This window comes from Maylandia zebra, linkage group LG2 (assembly GCF_041146795.1).
Source record: "Maylandia zebra isolate NMK-2024a linkage group LG2, Mzebra_GT3a, whole genome shotgun sequence".
Lineage (NCBI taxonomy): Eukaryota > Metazoa > Chordata > Actinopteri > Cichliformes > Cichlidae > Maylandia > Maylandia zebra.
This window is the reverse complement of record NC_135168.1, coordinates 8,340,980-8,366,576: the sequence shown is the minus strand read 5'-3', so window position 1 is coordinate 8,366,576 and position 25,597 is coordinate 8,340,980. Positions and strand designations below refer to the sequence as shown.

At 40.1% G+C, this 25,597-nt stretch overlaps 3 long non-coding RNA genes across 3 annotated transcripts; 1 reads left to right on the top strand and 2 right to left on the bottom strand.

The window, feature by feature from the left end:
* Nucleotides 1-381: 381 nt before the first annotated feature.
* On the bottom strand, nucleotides 382-3,845 carry LOC143420709 (uncharacterized). The gene is made up of 2 exons (XR_013100436.1): nucleotides 3,777-3,845; nucleotides 382-1,523 (listed from the first exon to the last, which is right to left on the bottom strand). It is a non-coding gene; the product is annotated as an uncharacterized LOC143420709 (long non-coding RNA).
* A 10,325-nt stretch (nucleotides 3,846-14,170) lies between these two features.
* Nucleotides 14,171-17,030, bottom strand: LOC112432188 (uncharacterized). Its single transcript, XR_003022878.2, has 7 exons — nucleotides 16,908-17,030; nucleotides 16,392-16,431; nucleotides 16,199-16,245; nucleotides 15,842-15,886; nucleotides 14,972-15,001; nucleotides 14,459-14,527; nucleotides 14,171-14,263 (listed from the first exon to the last, which is right to left on the bottom strand). It is a non-coding gene; the product is annotated as an uncharacterized LOC112432188 (long non-coding RNA).
* Nucleotides 17,031-24,484: 7,454 nt separating this feature from the next.
* On the top strand, nucleotides 24,485-25,295 carry LOC143413502 (uncharacterized). The gene is made up of 3 exons (XR_013094110.1): nucleotides 24,485-24,564; nucleotides 24,650-24,761; nucleotides 24,842-25,295. It is a non-coding gene; the product is annotated as an uncharacterized LOC143413502 (long non-coding RNA).
* Nucleotides 25,296-25,597: the final 302 nt, after the last annotated feature.

The window sequence follows — 25,597 nt, the reverse complement described above, 5'->3', positions numbered from 1 at the left end:
GGCTGTGCCCGGCCGGGCCCCATGGACTAAGGCCCGGCCACCAGACGCTCGCCCTCGGGCACCCTCCCCGGGCCTGGCTCCAGGGCGGGGCCCCGGTAACCCTATCCCGGGCAGGGTAAACTGTTCATAAGGGTCTTTTGAATCGCTCTTTGTCTGGTCCCTCACCCAGGGCCAATTTGCCATGGGAGACCCTACCAGGGGGCAAAAGCCCCCAGACAACATAGCCCCTGGGATCCCTGGGACACACAAACCCCTCCACCACGATAAGGTAGTGATTCAAGGAGGAGTTGTTCCAAACAGTCAGGCTAAAATGACAAGATAACAATATAAATACATACCTCACAGTAGCTGCACTTGTAGAGTCTCTTTCTGGTGTGGATCTGTTGGTGTTGTCTCAGGTGACGTGGAGATTTAAAAGTCTTCTCACACAGGTCACATTGATAAGGTCTCTCCTCAGTGTGGGTAAACATGTGTCGTTGTAAGTGTGCGTCTGTTGTAAACTCTTTGCCACACTGTTCACAGCAGTACACATCATGTCTGGTGTGAATGCGTAGGTGTGTATTTCGGCTCCCTCTCTGGCTGAAAGTTTTTCCACAGATGTCACAGCTGTATGGCTTAATTCCAGAGTGGGTAACTAGATGCCTCTGTAAGTGGCTACTGTGAGTAAAAGCTCTGCCACACTGATCACAGCTGTATGCCTTAATTCCAGAGTGGATAACTAGATGCTTCTGTAAGTTGCTACTGTGAGTAAAAGCTCTGCCACACTGATCACAGCTGTATGCCTTAATTCCAGAGTGGGTAACTAGATGCTTCTGTAAGTTGCTACTGTGAGTAAAAGCTCTGCCACACTGATCACAGCTGTACACTTTAACTCCACTGTGGACGAGTTGGTGTTGTTTTAGGGAACCCTTCAAGGAAAAAGACTTTCCACACAAGTCACAGCTGAACGGTCTCTCTCCAGTGTGGATGACCTGATGCCGTTTTAGTGAAGCTTTCAGAGTAAACTCCATCCCACACTCGTCACAGCTGTATGGCTTAATTCCAGAGTGGGTAACTAGATGCTTCTGTAAGTTGCTACTGTGAGTAAAAGCTCTGCCACACTGATCACAGCTGTACGCTTTAACTCCACTGTGGATGACCTGATGCTGTTTTAGTGAAGCCCTCACAGTAAAACCCATCCCACACTCGTCACAGCTGTATGGCTTAATTCCAGAGTGGGTAACTAGATGACTCTGTAAGTGGCTACTACGAGTAAAAGCTCTGCCACACTGATCACAGCTGTACGCTTTAACTCCACTGTGGATGAGTTGGTGTCTTTTTAGAGCATCCTTGAAGGAAAAAGACTTTCCACACAAGTCACAGCTGAACGGTCTCTCTCCAGTGTGGATGACCTGATGCCGTTTTAGTTTACCCTTCTCAGTAAAACCCTTCCCACACTCGTCACAGGTGTGTTTTTTCTCTCCCTTTCTTCTGTGAGGTTTGTCGGCCTCCTGAGAGCGCTGACTTCTGGCTCCATGTTGGTCCTGCAGTGACAGAGATACAAACAGAGGCAGTGAGTGAAATGCAGTCGTGGAACAAACTCAACCTTCAAACTCCATTAACACTAGTTTTAAACCTGAAGGTGGAGCGTGGCACCAAACACCTTAAAGGTCTCTTATCCCCACCTGCTGGTAGTTCTAACACATTACATCCAACCTGCTGTTAAAGATAATTCATGACTGTTCAAACACTAAAATCATGCCCATCCCTCCTGATTGTGTACACACACACACACACACACACACACACACACACACACACACACAATTTTATAATTTTGATTATTTTGTTGTTTCCTATTACATATTTCTATAATTTGTATAGATTTATACATAATTATTCAGTGATAATAAATCCTATGTTTGTTTATTCTAAAGGAACTCGATATATGATCCAATGTTGATCTCCACACAGCTGTTGTCACTAACGGCGCACTCGCTTACGTCACTGTCGTGAGACATTCTCGCAAAGAAATCACGGTTTTAGTAACGCAGCGTTCCTACGGGAAAGTAACGGTAATCTAATTACCGTTTTTGCAATAGTAATCCCTTACTTGGGTTACAAGTAACGCGTTACTGCCCATCTCTGGTCCTGAATCAGTCTTATTAGGTAATGTTCAAATAATGTGATCATCCCAGTGTTTTCAGTGTGGGAGAAAGTACTCAGGGCCTTCAAGCTACACACTATGAAAGGCAGCAACAAGTTTAATGTTCAGAAACCTAAAGTCTGTATCAGCAGCAGGATGGAGCTAAAAATAAATGTTGGTTTCAGTTCTATGAAGCTTTGAGTATTTTGGATCAGTAGCTGCTGTGTTTGTTGCATCATATTGCTGTAACTGTTTATATGCTTTATATATTCTGAGCTAAGTTGATCTATAGTGTTACATCATATTCTATAAGGATGTTATGTGTTTGTAGACTTTCTGCCCAGTTTGACCCATTTAGCAGAAGTCAGCCTGTTTAAGGCTCTGATATCTATTCTGTGTGACTTACAGCAGTTATGACATGGTCTGATTTTCTCACCCAATATAGGAATATTTCATATATCAGTCTACTCTTCATTCTATCAGACACAGTTATCACAGCTCCTACATTTGCTTTTTACACATATATGTAAGCATTGAGCCACATTTAGTACCAACATATTAAACGAACAATATTTGTCTCTTATATATGATACATCTATATACACACTGTGAGTGTATATAGATGTATCTGTGAGTGAAGTGATTAATATGATAACTATAATATTGGCCATATCATATTTACACTGACTTTAGTCTCATGAACAACATCAGCTAATTGTTATTTACAGCTAATCTTAAACGACTGTTCAGCACAGAAATGAAGCCCAACAATCATGTTTCACAGTCCTGTGGTCTCAGCCTCAGATACTCATCAAATCACACAGAGCTCATGTAGAAACAAATATGTTCTCCTTCATTTCTGTCAAACAAAGCTGTATGAAACGTTTCCAGCTGTTAGTATCATGGTTGCTAGGCAACCTGGGCAGCGCGACGGAGGCTAGACGTCCCATTTCACGAGCCTACGAGCCTCGCACTTCGGCCTTAGCGGTCTTTGAGTACGCGGCCCTTGAGGACTTTAAAGCTGCAGAACCTGAATCGGGATACAGCCATGATGATCTCCAGCCTCGTGCTCGCCAACATTCTCACCTGAGTTAAGAAGACGATCACTGAAATGGTCTCAGCAGGTCCTTTGATGACAGCAATGAAATGCAGTGGTAAGGCTTTTGGGGGATTAAGTTCGTTTTCATGGCAAAGAAGGACGATGCAGTTCATCTGATCACTCCTCATAACATTCTGGAGTGCAGGCAAAATGCTATTATAAAAACTTAAGCAGCAACTTCTCCAGGTTCCAATATTTATGCAATTCTCAAACCTTTTGGCCACGACTGTATAACCTCTTCTGAAGTTTAGTGGATATTATACATGGTTATGCTCAGGATGTGTCGGCCAGTTTCCACTGGAAACGCCTTTTGGTTAAACTGTCAGCGAGGAATTTGCATTTGCACTGTTACATTTTTATATAACTTTAATGCACATAAACAACATCTGCTTGTTTCAGTGAAAATACATTGATGGCTTTTTAATAAAGTTGTGCAGCTGTAAAGTATTTTGTCTGGTGTCAATTATATCGTCAGCTACATCGTTATGGCAAATGTTCAAATGTATATGGTGATAAATATCTTTGGTCATATGGTCCTGCTCTGTCTGTCACCTTCTGTGTTGAGCTCATTGTTTCCTCTGTAGTGGCTGAGCTGAGTCCAAGTAGCTGAAAATGTTCCTCTGCTGCTCCGTCATACTCTCCTCCTCCTGCTGATCAGCTGGGACACAAAACAGATCTTTGTTAGGCTCCACACTGCACTGAAGAGTCAAAGTGTCTCATATGTTCATCTGACAAGTAAAAGAACACATTTTTGTTTCCCGAGGTGGGCAACTTGTTGGAAACAAACACAAAAGGTTTGAGCACTGATACCTGCCATTGCTGCCATTGAAAGATGCAACGCCAGCAATGTGGATTGTCAAGACTCAAACCAATCATCAAGCAAAGACAACAGGGATCATTTGTTTCTGTTTATTTAGCATTCACAGCATTTGTAGTTGCCTTCTGTGCAGGGGAAGTCCACGCACACTGTGTGGTACCGCCATCCACAGAAGGTGCATTCAACCTCTGTAAGAGAAACGAGATTGTCTGAGACTGAAATGATATTCACTAAAGAAGTGGTGATTTGTAAAACTTCAAGTGTATGATAAGGTGAAAACAAATACACAACTGCATGTCATGTAGTTGAAGGTTTTTTTTCCTTTGGAAGACCGGAAAACACTGAAAGTTACAAATTAGTCCTTTATTTATCCAGGTAAAAAAAAATCTCATTGAGATTAAAAATCTCATTTCCAAGAGAGACCTGGCGTCATGGCAGCACAAGTCACATACCACACAGGTATATAACATTTAAAACAAACACAATATCCCAACATGTGTAACAAATGTATTGTGCTTGAAACAAATTCAGAATAGGTGATAAAGCAGCTGCACATGTGTGTCACGAGTAAATCTGGCTGTATAACAAACAGAAACAAGTGATGCTGCTGTCTTTGCTCAATGGTTGGTTTGAGTCTTGACAATCCACATTGCTGCCATCTTTCAATATGTTGAATGCACCAGTGTAAGTGCAGCCACTCAGACTCAATGTGTTCATAGAAACAGGTGCAGATGTGTCACGAGTTCATCCAGCAGTAGCTATGGCACTTGGCCATAGGGGGCAGCAGTGGACTGACCTGCATTCGAGACTGCTCCAGCTGCTCTGTGACAGTCAGTAGATCTGCTACAAATTGCAGATCATATGCAAGTTTTGGAAATGACATTATAAATATTCCTAACTTAGCCACGGCAGCATTGTTGATGTATTACCTATATACTACAAATTATTCCACCTGCTGAAAAGTGGATCTAATGTGGGCGGACTCACACTTAGCAAATAAACCTGTGATGTGAGAATGTAATCAAACTGTTGATCAGAGGCAAAGTAATTTAAAGTTTATGATGCTATCGTCTAATGTTAGCTGACATGATGTTAGCTTGTAAACTTATGTTGTTGTCTGGGTCTCATGTCTGATCTGATGATAATAACTGTGACAACACAGAGATTAAATAAAGGACGTTGGTGGGACTTCTTATGTTAGAACTATAACTTCAGTTAAGGAGTGAGACGTAAGGTGACAAGGAGAATGAAGAGAATGAGAAAGAAGTAACTGGGAAGAGAAAATGAAAACAAAAATTTGAAATGATCAAATTTGTGTTAACAGATGATGGTGATTTTAAAAATTCAAGTAATTTAAAGGTTTTATCCTGTTTGTTGTTGTTTTTTTCATATTCTTCTATTTGCAAGAGGTTATTAATAAAACAGGTTCTCTTTCTGGTTTCTCTTTTTGGACGCACTCTCTACAGCTTATCACATCCAAAATGGCGGATGTCAAGTACAAAACCTCGACAGAAACAATCAGCAAGAATTTTAGCATCAGTCCAAAATAAAACTGTCCAACTACAGAGTTTTAAAATCCAACTAAACTATGAACAGAGATCTTTTACAAATAGGCTATTGATGAGATGACAGTGGTAACAAAAACGTACACATCCGCGCACACAGACAAAATGGCGGGAGAGCGTTTAACGGTCGACCTCATGAGTCCGTTACCGTGAACTATGGAGCGGCAGATTTGTGCTGGAACTGAGCTGCACACAGCTGATGTTAGCCAGGAAACATTACACACTGCTAACGTTACCTTCACACGGAGCTCCACACGGAGACGATCAGCGTCAGGCACAAACACCAAGTTCAGAAAAGAGGAACTTTGAGCAGGAAGGAAAGAGTCAGAGCGGCGTTTGAGGACACGTTTACAACCACGAACATCAGAATCTGTCTGTGCTGCATTCAAGTGCAAGTTGGAAACTCACTAATCTCTGTCATGTTGTCCAAAGATGATTTATTTCTGCTGGTTTTCTTGTTTGAAACACAAACATGTGTCAGCACTTTGTTGTTCTTCATCCTGCAGCATTTGAATATTTCAGGAGTAAACTGATCATAAATTCATGAAGTCATGAATGAAAGTGCAGACTGAGAGTGGATCACATGATGTTTGAGGTGTGTCATGTGACATGTTCAGTATTGTCACACATGTCTAGATTGTCCCTGATATCATAGCTGCTCAAACACTGATGATTATATTTGAAGAATTATTCCTGATGGCAGCAAAGTTTGAATGGAGCTCTCTGTCTGTGCTGATTTGTCGCCCTCTGGAGGTCAAAGCACAAACTGCATGATGTCACTGTAACCACCACAGTGACAGGAAGTGTTTTTAAATGATGAAATATGTCAGTGATGCTGATAGTGTGTTCATCACAGACGTTCAGGCTGACATGAATCAAAGTTAATGTCATTATGGACCAAGGACAGTACTCTGGGTCTCCTGCAGAACAACTCGAGCTGTGATACCTGAATGAAGAGCCTCTGCTGCTTTAAAGAAGGAGGCTCGAGGCAGAGGTGAGGTGCAGACCAACCAGCTTTTATTCAGCAACTTTAACAGAAGGATGAGAAAAATAAAACTATACAGCACAGTGATGCTGACTGAAGCCACAGCATTAAACTAAACAAGCATCGGATCATCTTTAACAACATCTAATAAATAATGACAACTATTTAATCCTGTATTTCCTACAATAAAGCCTGTTCAGATATTTGTTGCTGATGGAAATGTAAAAGGCTCCCAGGAACCAAAGGACAAAAACAGAGGCAACAGTCACAGCTGCAAAGGATCCCCTAACACATAAACTGGTTCGAAGATATTTTCTAGCTCTGCAGAGGAGCTTGATTGCACGGACAGTAAAAAGTGGATTCAATAACAGCAGCGAGCGCTGAGTGATATAACGGTGCTGCGAGCAGCAGTGCAAAGGCTCACACAGAGACAGCAGCTACACTGTGTGTGGATGTGATCCACAGTCACAGCTGTGGGTTTCAGTCAGTGTGTCTCTAACTTCATGGTCACATTTCAAAGCTTATTGGAGCCAGAAGATGTTCAAGTAAAAGATTTATTGCTGTACTCGTCTACCAGGATAACAGGAGGTTCATAAAGCTGTGTAATACTTCAGCTTTACATCATGGAGTAGTAGTTGTGTCCCTTTGTGTTTATTAGTGTGTTCACACGTCTACTTTAACTTCACTCTGTAATGAAAGGATTCAAATCCCTGATAAATACATACATGCTGACTCTGAGTCTCAGTGAAGGAGGAAAGGATGGATGAAGGCAGCCTAGTGTGGGTCATGTGTGTCCAGCAGTCATCCAGGGCCTGGATCCATCTGTAACAGGAAGACAAAGTCCAGCCTGTAATCATCCTATCAGGCACAGCGTTTCCATCCAGCATCCTGACGACGCTAACAACCCGTCAAACGTCTCCTCTGGTCCACAGAAGTCACACTTCCTGTGTCATGTTTACCTTTTTAAGTGTGCTATTCAAGCCTGTGTGACCAACTCTGACTCTCCAGATTCCATCCTGGTCTCTGCTGCAGCTTCTTCTACACGACTGTTTTCTGTATAATAATATCTGCCTTTCCCGTCTCTGTCCCAGTGTGCCTGCCACTCGTCCTTCATCTTTACCTTCATTATACTCTTCACCTCACTTTCACTGTATTTTATAGTCAAACCTGCACGACTTCTTCTTGCTGCACCTTTTTAAACTTATCGTCCTGTTCATTGCATCAACACCGATATTCACAGGGAGCCATAAGAAATCCACTTCTATCCCTCTGTGTTTGATTCTATACAGTAAATGAAGTATATCAAAAACAATATGTTGCCTAGAGTCTGAAGACATATCACCTGTGCTCACTAGCACGCTGCTAGAGTCCCAGCAAACCACATACCTGCATATTAGTGCGTCCTCCACCCAGTTCAAGCCAGTAACATCACTACCAGCTCCCAGTATAAACTGCCACATCATCTGTAATTCTTTTACTCATCACCAAACTTATTTGTGGGAGAACAAATGCAGCAGCCGTTCTTTTATCTGACAGTGTTGACGCATCAGTAAATATCCTCACATGACCTGAGGACTTTCCCACTATATGAACCTGCTTTTAGTCGCCCCTCCTCCCTCGCCACAAGCTGCCTTTACAACATAACTTATAAAAAACAACTTTATTGACAATCAGCAATAACAATTACAGACAGTCTAGAAGAAGAATCACATGATCAAGGAGCAGAAGTTTATGGTTTTAATAGCTTTTACATTTTGGGAAAGTTTTAAAAACATTGTTTGGTTTTCTTTCTAAAGCGTTGAAAGGACGGCTTTGCATCAGAAAAGTAAGATCAGCAAATGAATCCATTAAAGTTCTTTTGCCTTGTTTGCAAAAGAAGCCAAACAACATTTGTGTTACAAAGAGAGACTTCAGAACAGATCAAAGATCACAAACATCAGGCACTGATGGAAACAGCCAAACACAGAAACAGAGGCACCAGCAGGTGAAGGAGGCCTGTTGTAGAAATGACTCTGAGTGCTCAGGTAGAAACGCATGAAGAACCAGTGCGTCTAATATTTGGAAACCAGTCTGTGTTTGAGCGTCCTGGATGAAACACAGATCATGTTGCAGAGCGAGGACGTCGTCTTTCCTCCCGAGTGTGTAACTACAGGACGTGTGCAGAAGGTTTAATCGTCCTCCTGACAGTTACTGATGAACGAGTCCTTCAGGGAGGCTCCAGGATCACTGTGGCTTTTACCAGCTGCTGCTAAACTGAGAGGTGTTGCTGCTTCATGTGTGAAGATGTTTGCATGGCTTTAACAGTGCAGACGTTCCTCATGTGCACCCATTTCATATGTTTTATTGTGATGTTTAGTAACATCTGCTTCCCTCCTTCAGGCAGACGATAAAGTGAGCTCAGCCTTAAACATGTGGAGAGAACGTTTGACCCACAGTCCTGGGACGACTGCAGAACAATGGTTTGTTTTTAATGATAAAGTTTCATAATGGAAATAAATGCTGAGCCTGTTTCATGATGTTGGCCCTGCAGCATCAGGCAGGATTAATACTGTAACAAACGTGTGTCACAGTTATAATGACTTTAAATGAAGACTTGGGTTGGATGGAGATGTCAGCTGGATTTGTGCTGACTGTCACTTTAAATGTTTTCAGTTCAGCTTCTAAATCTACTTTTGTATAATGTTTGCTGAGTTTTGCACTTCATGACGCTTTTAAGAAGAGCCAATAAATCCTGACTTTACACAAAAATAAAGGTTTAATGTGTTTAGTGTGACAGTGGAGGAGAGCGCACATAATAAGAGTCATTAACAGAATGGTGACAATTATAATCTGTCTCATTTTAGGAGCAGCTCACAGGCACAACAGACTACAGAGCAACCAAAGCACCAGTTAAACGTCCATGTGACCGGCTTACAGCCAATGAACAATCAGTCCCCACTGTCCCCACCAACACAGTGTTTTAACACAGTTCACGGTGGAGAACAGCTGCTGACATAATGTGGATCCCAAGATCCATAACTGGCCTACCTGGGGCTGAAAGTCTCCATAAATGCAGGCGTTTCGGCGGCTACACCGGCTTCCACGAGTGTGACGCTTATTTTGAGAAAATAATAGAATATAAATGTATTTTTATATTTCAATATCACAATAATCTTCCAATGTAGAACTACAAGTTAAAAAAGAAGTAACATAAATCAAATCCACTTCAGCTAAATACTTCTCATTTATTTCCATCTTACATGCTGTGACTGCAGCCATTCCCACATCTCTGTGAATGGGACTCATGGACATGGATCAGTGGTTGTTGATCAATGGTCCTGAGAATCTGCATAATTAAGATGAAGGAACGGAGCTCCCAGCCCATCGTTCCTGCAGCTGCTTTCAGTCTTTATGCAAATGTCCTGTTTGTAAGACTGAAACCTGCAGCTGAGACTGAAGACGTCACCTGATGATGACGACACGTTTCTCCCACAAAACGCTGCGTCCAGATGAACAGAAGCAACAGACTCACTTTCCTGGATGATTGAGATGCATCAAGACTTCATTGTGTGTTACTTCTCATTCAGCACAGACACATTATTCCTGTTAGGTCATGTCAGCTGTCACTCAGTACAAGCACAACTGTGAACAACACAAACTTCTCTTCAATGTGTCACAGAAACACTAAGTGTGAGAGCCTGTATGACACACAGGACAGACTGTAAGCTCTGCTGGCTGCACAGCACTTTGTAGCAGTTTTCCAACATGTCCTCCACCCGTGATGTCAGTGGTGGGACCCCAGTCACAGCACTCAGCACCACCTCCTTTAAATGGATTTTATAGCAGTTCCTCCCGTTACTCGGTGCAACGCTTCTTAAATGTGTTTTTGCAGGATAAAACACAGCAGGTGGTGTAGAGAGGACGTCAGCTGACGGAGCAGAGGGAGGCAGACTGTGGATAAATGACAGAGTGAGAGGAGAGCAACCATGACAGAAGCACAGGTGTGGCAGATAGAAGTGGCTTTATAGACACTTATTGTCAGTCCTCGTGCATGCTGTGGAAATAAGTGTCTGTGTCATGAGGTGACATGTGAGCTTATCTTTGGTCAATAAAGCTGAACGACCAGTTTTCACTTTGCTTGTTACGCTTGTTTAGTGACGTCTGGGTTTCTGTGGAGCCCGAATTTTGATGAGTTCTGGTGAAATCATCTGAGATCATCTGAGCATCGGTGAAGAGTCAGCAGAGAAAGTGTGGGACAGAAGTTTGCTTTGGACACATGGACTGAAATCAAAAAGTAACAAACAGGATTTCCAATGGACAGTATGGAGAAGTGAAAGTACACAAAGGCTGTGCTGGAACACGTGTGTTACACTTTTTGACAGCTGAGAACAAAACACAATATTTTGCATCATCTCTGCAGTGTCTCTTCTTTCCTCTGCTGTTGTGCTTTTAGCTCCAAACTGTTTCAAATGGTTTGTCAGCAAGCTGACCTCTGACCTCTGCAGTACTAACTCCTGACCCGTACAAAGAGCGGGCGTTTCTGACCTTTGACCTGCAGCTGTATGTCTCTCAGTCTCAGTTCTTCTCTCCGTCACTGATGGAGCAGGTGTAGTTGCTGCTGACAGTCAGTCGTTTGTTTTCTCAGAGTGAGGCTGAAGTCTGAACTGTTCAGAGCATCAGGTCTCATCAACGTGCGCTGCTGTAACGCCGCTTTGTCCTCTGAGATCACCAGGTATGAAACCTGAGTGCTGACAGAGCAGCATGTTCCCCCTCATTCACCTCCACCACCACAGCCAAGGCATGCTGGGAAACTGAGGACACACAGACGGAGAACTGAAGTGTCTGCTGTGTGTTCATCTCAGAGTCCTCACAGGTGACACATTAGCTCCAGAACACCAAGCCAGGTGTTTGAAGCCTGACAGGGATTCTTCCCATCCAGAGGGAGGATTTAGCTGCACAACAATGAACATTAGTGTGTAGTTTAGAAACACAGACTGTGCCTGCACTGCATCTAGTGAAGAAAAGTGTTACTGCCAGAGAACGAGGCTCCTTTAAAGCAGCTGATATTAAGGTTGAAAAATCAACAATAAGCTGATGTAATCAACGTTTCACAAAATGGTCAGCAGCTAAAATCTGGAGCCGTTCTTTGGTGGTAATTAACAGTTTGTTCTTGTTAGCTAATTATGTCATTAAAGGTAGCAGCAGAAGCCTTGTGTTGAAAGCCCATTCACTCACACATTCACACAGTATGTGTGTGTCTGTGTTACACTGTGGACATCCCTTCTGTTGGAGCGCCATCTTGTGGCAGGTTTAAGAAATGTTCTTCTTGTAAATCCAAACTGATGCACCTCCATAGCAGACTGTGGAGGCTTTCAGTGACATGAAGACTTGATTTATACTGTCATATTCTCCTGTTACACAAAGCACAGCACGCTGAACATGGATGAACTGAAACTCCCAGCATCTGACTGAGGAAAAGCACAAATCATTCTCACACTGACTCCTGCTTGATTTTAGATTTGCTTTCAAATCCTCACACTTTCATATGAAGCACTAAATGGGCTCCAGACTGTATATCTCAGCTTCCTGTCAAACACACTGCTGCTCACACCGAGGCTCAGTTTACTCCTCCAGCCTGGCTTAACCTGCTGTCTGTTAAAAACAGTCCCACACTCCTCTGTTTAATCCTTCTGATCAGACTCTTTGATTTTGTATTGTTTTTACCTGAAGTTGTGTTTTTGACATGGTTCTGTCTGTGAAATAAAGCTCACACACACACTGCTACAGTCCTTCATACACTTAGAAACGAAGCTGCTCCTTTCCTCAGTGCTGACACATAAAGAAGAGTTGGTTTTATATCCAACACGTCTCTGTTCCAGAAAACAGCTTCAGCAGCCTCTGAGTCTGAACTTGGAGTTGGTTATAAGCCACAGGCCTGTGTGCACAGCAATGAGGAAATATAATGCAGTAAGTGAAACATGGATGTGTGGAACAGATTATCCCAAAGGTTGATTCTGTTCATCTGGACGTTCTCAGTGAAACATTTGGTCTCTCGGTCAGGTGACTCCTTTAGTCTCAGCTGACTGCAGCTTTCCAAACCTTTGTCACTGGATCACTCACTTCATCTCCAACGTGTCCCTGACACAGACAGCTGGAGCCGTTACAGCAAAATCATTGATCATCGTTTTTAGAACATTAGCTGGTGTTGGTGGGCAGGCTAGCAGTGCTAATTGTTAGCACTAGTTCTGCTGCTCTCCCTTTGTCTCTGTTATTGTTGGTCTTTAGTGAACAATAGAAAGTGTCTTCATGAGACTGTTGCCTAATGTTCAAATGTAGATAACACCACCTGCACCAACCTGTTACACAGCACAACCCTCTGGTGTAGCTTTGCCCATACGGTAAAAAAATATATTTTAAAATACATTTTAAAATATATTTATATATTTAAAATGTATTTTAGCACATATATTTTTTGGCCATTTTTTGTATATTTTGAAATATATTTCAAAATACATTTTGAAATATATTTATATATTTTGAAATGTATTTTAGCACATATATTTTTTGGCCATTTTTTGTATATTTTGAAATATATTAATAAAATATATTTCAAAATACAATTTAAATGTATTTAAAATCATTCAAAAAAATATAAATTTAACCCTTCATATATTTCTAAGAAAACACATTCACATGTAACATCTGAAAGAAATCTTTATTTGATGTTTAAAACATACATATAGCATATCAATCAAGCAAGGAATATTCATTTTATAAGTTTATTCTCATTACATACTTAAACATTCTAAAAGAAACACACACACATATACATATATGTGTGTATATATATATATATATATATATACATATATACACACACACATATATGTATATGTGTGTATATATATATATATATATATATATATATATATATATATACACACACACATATATGTATATGTGTGTGTGTATATATATATATATATATATATATATATATACACACACACATATACATATATGTGTGTGTGTATATATATATATATATATATATATATATATATATATATATATATATATATATATATATATATATATATATATATATATATATATATATATATATATATATATATATACACACACAGTCTCAGTTCCCCCAGCTTTCACTGCAATCCTCAAAGCCCTTCTGGACACGCTGGGAAACCCCTTCCTTACCCCCACTGTAACAAACAAAAGTCACAGTTCTATTACTTTTATCAGAGTTAAAATAAAAATGTGATTTATGTTAGCTGGCTTCATTTAGCAAACAGATATTTCTGTTTATACAGATACAGATATTAATACAGATATATTTTACGCATAATTTACCTCTTTTTTTTTCCTAGATAGGAAGTCTATCCAGTTCACATTACAGTAATGCTAACACCCCTTTTGGTCGTCTCTCCTTACCTTCCAGCATTCATAAATCTGTTGACCTTCTTTGTCTGAGACCAACCACTACAATGCATCATCACCTATTTGTATTGGTAACTTACTTTACAACCTATTTTAATGGTTGCAAAGTAAGTTACTTGTGCTGTATGCAATTTTAGATACACAGAAAGTCTTCACATACTATATATGGCTGTCATAGTGTCCTTATCAAGGGCAGTTCTTCACTCTGCGCCGATGTCCGTTTTGCTCTGTCCTCCTATAAAAAGCATGAACATTTGAGTGTTTGACTAGTTTTAGATTTCCAAAAATTTGATATTTGTACAACTAAGCAATATATGCTATTGAGCGATACTTTTATGGGTAATTTTTGGTAAAGAAACTGGTGACAGAGTTGTAGGCTTTTTAAAGTACTATTAGCTAACCATTTGAACTGACTTTCAAAGCTGATTACCTTTTAAATTGCTGTGGATCAAAACCTCCAGTGGGAAGGCGGCCATTAGAAGAACACGCACCATTGAACCTGAAAATAACAAAAACAAACAAAAAACAGAACAATATATAAGATTCCGGTAGGGTAATAAATCTCTTCTGAAGCAATATAGTTCATTTTGGGTGAAAAACAAAACATTCCTCTAAAATATATATACTGACATCAGCAATCAACATCATGATTGTAATTATTTCCTTCTACTGCTGTTTGCATGTGTCAAGCACTACGACTGTATCTATGCATATAAATTCACCATATATATCCAGCAAAAATGTTTTGTTATAGGAAAACAAACAAAGGCATTCAATCAGAGGTGAGAAATTAATTGGGAATATGAATTATAGGTGAACTATTCTTTACCTACTAGCAATCAAGCTTCTTTAACCAAGAAGCTTGAAATATTTGAATGTAAAATAAAATAAATAAATAAATAATAATAAAAATAACATGATGTAATTAAAATGCACAACTTACATTAAGGAAATCTGCATTTGTATCCACAGGCTAAAAGTAAAACAGTAAATGTGTTAGTGATAGTACAGGTATTTGTAAAAAAAAAAAAAAAGAGGCAGTAACTGTGACGCTTCTAGTGGGATGCTAAATGCAGAGATTTATATTTACAGTATAATACTGCATGTACGGGTAGCTGTGTTGTGAACTGTAACTGAATATTAGAGAATCTCAGAGAAATTAAATGTATTTATTTTTTTAATTTATCAATCATAAAACCGTCTGTTTTGAAGGCCTGTTACGATAACGACTTTTTGTTGGTCGGTATATTGCCCCATAAACAATTGCGACAAGTTATGTCATTGTCATTTTAAGACCATTTTATGTCTTTGAATGTATAATCATAATATAACACCATAATAATGCAAGATCTACACACTTTCAATTGACAAACCAACATCTAATTCTTAAAGTATTTAGATCATTGAAATTAGGAATCAAAATATTAGATACCTTAAAAACTTGAATAAATAGTAAGTTTTCTAACAAATAGAAAACAATGATATTTAATGTTATTGTTTTGTTATCATTATATTTTATTTTTGTAAATATAATGGCACATAAATTACATCATCAACAATTATTGAGGTCATGTACATGTACTGTGTGTTAAGTCGATATATCGATTATTGTGATAGGCCTACTGTTTTGGTATCATAACGAGCTTGTCAAACATGCATGACCACTAAACAATGTCTAAGCAGTAGTACTGGTCTGAATGACAACAAACATAACTAGTGTTTTGGAAAATCTGTTAGAAAACAGTTATTTCAATAATTATGATTAGCATGTGACACAGACACCGCATAAAAAACTACAACAACAAATACTTACTTTAGGAGGATGGGGGAGGGCAGCATGAGGTTGAGACTTTGACATCTGTAAGAAACAAATTCATGTATTACAAACAAGTCACTTAAAAATACATTAATGTGGCAGACTGTTCCCTGTTCAGATGCAGTGTATAAGTACAATCAGGGCTGTCACAACAATGGGGTGGGGCCAAGTGGCTGCAACCCTAGGTACAATGTGCAGGTATATATAATTACATATAATATATGTGAATAAAGCAAGAATCTGTTTAGGTTAGTCACTGTGCTGACTGATGCTTGCTAGGTTTATATGATTGCAAACTGCACAAAAACAACAACAGCAACAACATTAATGACAATGACAAACAAAATTACTTACATTTATGTAAATCTCACATTAGGAAGATCTGCATTCGATTTCATGGGCTGAAATAAATAGGCAGAAACATTACTGCTAAAAAAAATAAAAAACAAAAACTCTAAAAAGCCTAAAAATGACTTAAAAAGCAAGGAAATGTGGAACATTGTAATTAGCGAACATTAATAAAGCATAACTGTTCTTTCTTTCTAACCTTGGTAAGTACTCTGTAGCCAGAAGGAGAGGTAGGATTTCTGTGAAAGCCAAATTAAATGTGAATAGGCTTTGATAGTTATTGAGAAGGCAGAATAATAAGAAAAGGCAAAAGTACGTCACAATATAATTAATTAAGTTACATATTTTGATTACCAAATTATGAAAGCGTGGAGCTGCCACCCAGGCAAAAGAAAAATAGAGCTGTATCACGTTATGACGTGAAATGTTTATTGTTCTAACATTATGCTTTTCATGTTTGTATAATATAATATCACATTATTATAATATACATAATTGTCACGTTCGCACAATATTGTACGGACGTGATAATTTTGTACATTTTTCGTACAATGTTGTTCAAACATGTTGTTCAAACATGATAGTATATTGTTAGAACGATAAACTTTTCACGTTATAACGTGATATACTTATATTTCTCTTTTGCCTGGGTGGCAGCTCTACGCTTCCGTTCCAAATACACGAGAATAAAGTAATATTATATGGGAAAAGGCACCTGCTAGCTTGATGATGGAGGCTTCTTAGACTGGCCACCCGCCTTGGCTTCTTGTCGCCACTCCATGAAATAAAGGTCCGTTTCCTCCATGCCGGCTAATTATTCATCCTCATTAAAATCTCGTATATGTTCAGTTGGCAGAATTGAGAATTTTACATCTTCCAACCACTTAATTAACGCGAACATAATCGGCTTGTTTCTTCCCGTCTCCTGTATCCGGCCGTTCCTCTCGCTGTCAGATTTCGCGCCTCAGAGACGTCGTTATTTTTCAAAAAAAAAAAAAAAGAAGAAAGAAAGAAACAGTAACAACTACTAAAGAGAGTTTTTGCACGTTCATTGCACATTTGTGGGAATGTTTAAATATTTTATTTTTATTAATTACTTTTCATTATATCTTTATTTTTTAAACCACCGTGGCAATGCGCATGCGCATACACTCCTGCACGCAAAGGGCTTTGGAGTTGACGTAATGTCGCAATGCATTGTGGGAGCGCAGCACCATCTTGGCAGGTCACGAATCAAAACAAGTTTGCTACGAACCATTCTGAAACGTAGCTCAAAAGAAAATGACGGTATAGAGACAGATTCTGTCCAGATGCAAAGAGACGGTACTTGATTGTTGAAATGTGGACCCGTATGAAATATAGCCGTGGAGTAGAAACCCTGAAGACCAAACCGCTATTGACTTAGCATGATCTACTCTCATACCTTGTCTGTGGAGTCAGAGCATACACGGCGCACCAATTTCGCAATTATAAATCTCTGGAGGCGCACATCCAATTCACCAAGGACTGGGTACAAGATTTGGCTATTTTTAAGCCTCCACGTTGTGAGTACGCCGTCATTCAAGCAAAGGTAAGTCAGCTTGAGTACTGCGAGTAAAATGCGTTTGATTCCCCCCAGCATTCAAATTAGTGCTAGTAAAAATTCATTCGTGAGGGGGAAATTACAGTGAGAACATGTAGAGGCTCTGTTAGAGGGATAACATAGTGAGTTCAGTGCATTGATGTGACATTGTCCTGAAGGATTTAGTTATTCTTTATGGTTAAAGAAATTGCCCTAATTAATTCATATTTATTATAAATAATCCTAATTACACATCTTGCACACAAGAATTTCACTCACATGTGCTGTACCAATGTACCTGCACATGTGATGTGACAATAAAAAGTGATTTGATTTGTGATTTGATTTGATTTGCTTCCTTGTTTGTGTCCTGTGTCACTAAAAATACATTCATTACATACTTTAGGTTCATTTTTTGCTGATAGGTTTCTAAAAAGAAACATGCAGATTTAGAATATAACATGCAGCGTTCTATAGATGGATACATAAAAACACTTTATTTGTTACATTTATGATAAATGGATTTGAAAGTAAATAAAACACATTTGTGTCGGCCTTGGCTTATTAAAGTTCTTGTCTTTAAATGAACTTTGTCTGTGTGTGCTTCAGGTCCTGCACTCTTAAAGACTGAATTGCAGCATTGCAGCCACAGGTCATTGTGAGCATCACAGGGAAGGTTGAAGCCGCCCACTGCAGCTGTATGACTAGAGTCGTGGAGACTTGCAGCCATGTCACTGCTCTTCTGTTTAATGTAGAAGCAACAGTGAGGATCTGTGGCACAAGGACTGTTACAGATGAACCTGCATACTGGGTTTTGCTGGGTAATATGACCAAGATACAGCCAGAGGTTGGCCATAAGATAGACTTCTCCTCTTCAGCTGCTCAAAAAAAGGCTCTTGATCAAAACATAAACAGACCATTCGTTGTGACAGGTAAAAGAAGCCATCCTCAAAAAAGAAAAGTTCCACCTGCTACTGTGGAGGAGTTGGATCAACTGATGGGACAATATTTTTCCAAGCATAGTTCTGTTCTGAATAACTCATAGTGTTTTAATTTAGGGGGCCATGTAAATACTTTGCATTTACTGAATATGTACTTACTAAATACCACTGTTCAAAAGTTGAATAAAGAAACAAAGAAATGTTTGCCTATTTTTAATTAAAAGCACTTTGTCGAACATCACATCAGTTACAATGTAGAAAAAATGTTATGTATAGTTTACAAATGACAAAATGTTCACATAAAATCATGACAGCATTTGTATAATATCACCCACTACTAGCATTCTGTAATTTACTGTCTCTTTTGAAAACTTATCACTACATAAACAGCACAAGACTTAAAAGTATTTAACAAGAGCATTTTTCCCTGGTTTTACTACCACACTGGGGCACATGTTCACCAAAACGCAGCAAACCTTTGCCATCTTATCCAGGAAGGTCACCTTTTTACCCTCACATGGAAGAAGTAATCTGATTGGCATGGTGGTATGTAGCATGTAGTTTGAAGCAGGGATTTCGTAGTGCCCCATGTGTAGTGTTGGAACCCAGTCAGGATTTGTTTCATTCATTTCATAGGCTGGTTTGTTGCAATAATGCCAAATAATTAGCAACTCTATAAATAGAAGGTAGTTCTGCATGTTTGTTCTAAGTTTGTGCTATGATCTCAGAGCGCATTGAAAATAAAATTAACAGGCTATAAAGAATAATATGAACTTATTTAGAACTTACCTGAATGAAAATACTGGAGCACACCAACAGATATCTGTGGCTGGTAGAGAACTGAATATCAGCTTGTCTCGCAGCTGCTATCCAGGCTAGACGCCTTCTTTTGGTAACATCCAACACATAAGCTCCCTCATGATGTTTCCAGGTGAGGAAACAATGAAAAGAGAGCCTGTTTTCAAGCTTATTCCTTTGTCGGTAGTGCAATCTAACATTACAACCGACCACACAGCAAGCATTTGTTTGGCCTGCTAATATGGCGCCTTGACCAAAAATCCTGGCTACGCCCCATCCCGTAAGATCACGCTCCAGAGCCCTATTAACGTACGGATCTAGAAAGAAGACGCTGCATTTTTAACTCTGAGGGAGATGGAGAATGAGCCTATTTCCAAAACAGTGGAGTGTGTTCCTTTAAGTACTAAATTGTATATATTGTCAAAAACTAAAGTGTACATAGCAGTTGTTGTATCTTGTTTACTGTATCACTGACAGATAATTTCAAAGTCAATGAACGCTACATTATAGTGAGATATTGTGTAATGTGAAATACTGTAAGCAAATGAATAAACAACCTAATTCGTGATAGACCTTTGACTCTGTTTTGTTTGAATCCAACTGTTTTTTGCAGATGTGCATAAAACATGTTACTTTTAGTATTGTTATCATTATCATCATTATTGCACTAAATATATTTTAAATAAAGGATACTTTGATATACATTCTACTGTAAGGTTGGAAATGTATTTTCTTCACCCTAAAATATGTTTTGAAATGTATTTTGGTTTGAAAGAAATATATTTTCAATTTCAAAAATATATTTTTTTGGAGCATCACAAATACAAAATATATTTACCATATATTTGAAATATATTTTGGCCAGGAAAAATGTATTTTTTTACCGTATGGGTTTGCTGCTGCTGACTTTGAAAATCACACCAAACATGGAATCAAATATATCGACTCGGCTTAGACTACAGAGAAGCATCAGTCAGTAAACTCATCCATTGAAATAAACTAGTCCTTAAATAACTTTGAGTTACACAGTGGCAAATGTAATAGAGAAAGACACAGGGCCACCTGAAATCTGTCGTCCTATCTGATTCAAAACCAACATGTAGGAGAATCTGGAATCTTTGATTTTGAGTTAAAAATAAAATATGGATAAAATGCAGAAATGTTTTTACTAACATGTACTAACAGAGACTTGGAGGAGAGAGACCTAATGTTTAATAATCCACATTTCACTGCTTTACTCTTTGGTTCAGATGTGGATACTGTATTGTTCTTTCTTTGTGATTGTTTATGTTTAAGTTGTTTGTTGCTGGTTTTTAGTTTGTTTTTTGTCTGTTTGGAAGCTGACACAGTCTCTATGGAGATGGGTTTTTGGGGGGGTAGCAGGAGGAGAGAAGCTGCAGAGAGGCGTGTAAGACTGCAACTCTGCTTCCTGGTCCCAACTCTGGATAGTCATATTTTGGGGGGTTTAATAAACTACTACTGCATGATGTAAAGCTGAAGTATTACACAGCTAGTTTAAATGCTGTAGGCTGCAGCCGTTGCTCTAACACTATAACTGTAACAGGGCTCAGTGCTGCTTCTAACAGTCTGAGCTGCTTCAGGCTTTATTTGTGAGGAGCACAGCAGCTTACAAACACGTGGCTGGGCCTGGACCCAAAGGAGTGTTTGTTAAAGCCTGCAGTGAATCCAGCAGCAGGATGATGGAAATGCAACACAGCAATGATGAAGAGGAGCAGCATTAAAGCCAAAGTCCAGTTCATACAGTTAGGTCCATAAATCAAATAAGGGAAAATAAAATGTTGTTGGATGCACCTGTCTGCACCCTTAATGCTCTCTGGTCGCTATGGTAACGCGTAAACATTTCTTTCAAAATAAGACACACGACTACAACACGGGAAAGACCCAGGGAAACGAAGTTAACGATAAAAACCCTGAAAACCATTGTTGGATTTATATTTTATCATTGTCATTGTTATTGGGGAATATCTAACCATATATGCTCAGAGGTGTAGAACCAATTGTGTAATGATAGTAGTCTTTAAAGACTTTGTGTGACTCCAGAGTGTTCTGGCATTCACACCCACGTCCTGGGATCATGGGAGAGGTGCTACCTTCTTATTGTTTTGTGGTAGGATGTCTGTTTTAGTCTAAGTGCCTTTTGTTTAGATGAACTGCTGGACTTCCAGACCAGCACACACACACACACACACACACACACACACACACACACACACACACACCTACATAACATACAGACTGGTACCTTTGTTCACGTGTATGTTAATGAACCTATGTATGTTCATGTAACCTCAATAAAAGAACAGTGTTACGAGGGAACGGACGAGAGCAACTGTGGTCAAGCGAAGGAACGGCATTGGTCCAGGTCTCTCCCGTGCACGAGAAACAGAAAGAACTACTCGTGTCTTGCTTTGCTGTGTAGCTGGATTGAACGATCCAGCGAACAGGTTTATGCTACAAACCTATCAACCATCAATTTCACACCGAGCCTCGACTCTCACGGCCCGGTACCAAACGACTCACGGACCGGTCCGTGACCCGGGGGTTGGGAACCGCTGAGTTAACGCATGAGTAGTTCAGGGCTGCGCGTCATTTTCATTGTTAATATCTTTGTGAAAAGCACATTGATGTGAAAATCTTCATGAGAGTCAGAGGCCCTACAACACGATTAAAGATTCATTCAAAAGAAAATCACAAGTTATTATCATCTTCAGAACATTTCATTAAACATTAGAGACAGACTGCTGAGTACATCTCATCTCTATCCAAACAACCTACAGTCCACAAACACATCATGAACCAGTGCTCTGGGCTGTGGTCTGTCCCCAGTTACATGGATCAGCTGGTTCCCTGGAGGTGACTGCTGGTGTGGTTTGGAGCGGATGAATAAACCTGAACTGAATCAGGTGTCCAGTTACTTTTGGTCCCTTTAAACCAGGCTGTCACATGTTCAGGATGTGAAACTCCTCCTCCTCAGTGAAAACGGGTGTGGGTCACAATCAGCCAAGGTTTTGGATGAACACATTGTGAGATCTAGCCCCACGCTATCATGTGATTTCCTGTGATCAAATGTCCCAGGATGTGAGTGGGCGTTAAGACGTCCATGTCCCTCTTCAAGCAACTTAAAGAAGTCCAGACGCTTTTCTTTCCAAGCTCCTTCGACAACATCATTCATAGAACAGCTTCCAGCTTCTTTTGCTTGGCTACAGTTTGGATGGATTTGCATTTAAAGATGCAACAAGACTAAAATGGTTAGGGTCAGGAGGTCAAAGGTCAGAGCTCCTGTGGGTCTGAGGGCGGCCTCACGCTGGAGAAGGATGAAGGAGTCTGACCTGAGCCAGTGTTTGACATGAACACATCAGCACTGCTGTCAGTGAGCCTAACGACAGCCGTTAGCATCATTTCAGTGTTTCAGTCATAAAAACACTTCCTGTCACTGTGGTGGTTACAGTGACATCATGCAGTTTGTGCTTTGACCTCCAGAGGGCGACAAATCAGCACAGACAGAGAGCTCCATTCAAACTTTGCTGCCATCAGGAATAATTCTTCAAATATAATCATCAGTGTTTGAGCAGTTATGATATCAGGGACAATCTAGACATGTGTGACAATACTGAACATGTCACATGACACACCTCAAACATCATGTGATCCACTCTCAGTCTGCACTTTCATTCATGACTTCAACAGGTTGAAATGAGCTTTGAAGAAACATTCAGTGAAATAAATCTTTCATGGATTCATGTGAGCAGCAGATGAACTTTGTACCAACAACATCTTCAATAACAGAGTCTGAATGAAGCTCAGGTGTTGATGCTGCTCACTGATTGGACGCTTGCTTTCAGCTCTGCTCTCAGTCTTTACTGCACAGGTGAAGGTAGAAAGTGTGACTGGATCTATAGACTGGAAACAGAGAAACATGCTGAACATTTGAAGCTTTGCAGCAGAAATGTTCATGTTACAAATACAGCAGAGCTGATCTGGGATCAGTGTGTTCACACCTGCAGCTACAACAAGGTTTCATGTCTCCACACGTCAGCATGTGAACTTTACTCTGACTCAGTCTGAGCAGTCAGACGGCATATTTTTAAAGTTAACACATCAGCACACACAGAGCTGAGCCCCTCCCACCTGTGCTGAGTTTCAGGTGGAGCCCCGCCTCCTTCCAGGAAGCAGCTCACCTGTGTGTCCGTGTTTAGTGTCCAGGGCCCTGTTTCAGGAAGCCGGTTTAGTGGAAAAACTGAGTAAGTATACCCTGAGTTAACGAAAACTCTGGGTTTTCGGTTTCACAAAGCGAGTTCAGCTGCAGCCTGAGTGAGTCACTATGACGACACACGCCGTGAAGCTAACCTGCCCCCTAGCAGGTTTACTACAACTAACCCTGACTGTCTCCGCCCCTTTGTCAGAAACCTGACTGTAGGAAGTGTCAGACATGGCGTGCTCCTTCCTTGAAGAGCCAGTAGATCGTGAAGCCCAAATTCTCCGCAGAGCTCTCCGCCGGGAGAGAATGATCAGAGCGTGTTTGGACATTTTATCATTTCCTGATGATTTCCTGTGTGAACGTTACCGTTTCTCAGCACAATCTATAATTTATTTGGATAACATCCTCAGGCCTAATATTGCTCATGTGACACATCGCGGACATTCTCTCAGTTCTGTACATATTATTTGTATTGCACTTCGGTTTTTTGCAAACGGGAGCTTTCTGTATAATATTGGTGACGCTGAGCACGTTTCCAAGGCTACCGTCTGTCGGGCAGTCAGGAATGTTACAGTTGCACTGAAACGTCTCCTGTACTCGTTTGTGGTGTTCCCCGGTCACAGACCCACAAGATTCATCAAAGAGGGATGCCACAAAATTGCAGGTATCAGGATGAACAAAACTTAATTTATGATGTGGTGATACTTGGACTACTACTTAAATTTTACATTTATTTTCAGGGTTCCCAGGCGTGATTGGCTGTATACATGGCACTCACATTCCAGTCATTGCTCCTTTAGTAAATGAAGGAGACTATGTGAACAGGAAGTCTTTCCACAGCATTAATGTACAGGTACATAGTTCCCTGTAGCATTTCAAACTAACAAATTATTTCATTATAGTAATGGATGCTAATTTGTGTTCTCTGCACTGTGAAGATCATATGTGATGCTGCCAACATTATCACAAATGTGGAAGCCAAGCGGCCAGGCTCTGTCCATGACTCACAAATATTCCGTGAATGTACACTGAGCACAAAATTTGGACATGGTGAGTTGAGAATACTTTAAAATATATAAAGACCAATTGCTTCAGGGACATTTGAACTGAAGTGTATCCTTCTGTCTTAGGAGAGTTCACTGGCTACTTGCTTGGTGATAGGGGGTATCCATGTTTACCCTATTTGCTTACCCCTTACCCTGACCCTGAACCGGGCCCACAGCAGCGATATAATCTGGCTAATTGCAGGACAAGAGCCAGAGTTGAAATGACTATCGGAATGCTTAAGGCCCGGTTCCAGTGCCTGCAAAGACTCAGGGTCACCCCAGAAAGGGCATGTGACATTATTGTGGCATGTGTGATTCTTCACAACATTGCCACAATTAGAGGAGAACACTGTCCTTCTGAACCAAACATCAGCAGTGATCCAAACCATGAACATCCTGACCCTCCCACGGACATACAAGATGGAAGAGCAGTCAGAGACACCATATGTCACAATCATTTCTTTTGACCCATCACCTCAACATGTTGAAAGAAGAATAAACTGATTTTTTGTTCAACTGGCTTTATTGGTCGCCTGTGTTTCCTGTACAAAAAGTATTAAAAGATGTAAACCTCATAAAGTGTCTCTGTTGCTTCCTCCTCTGTAACAGCTGTCAATGTTTCTTCATTATTTTCCTGTAGTAAAGAAATAAACAACATTGCTGTTCTACTGTAAACTCATATAATCTGTGGAGTATTACTCACAACTGCATGTTGGTCTGGCTCAACAGGAGGCTGCACCAGATGCAGTACACCACCACCATCAACTGGTAGAATATGAGGTTTATACAGGTCACTTATAACTTACAAGGGACCAAATGGCAATTAACAAACATACCAAT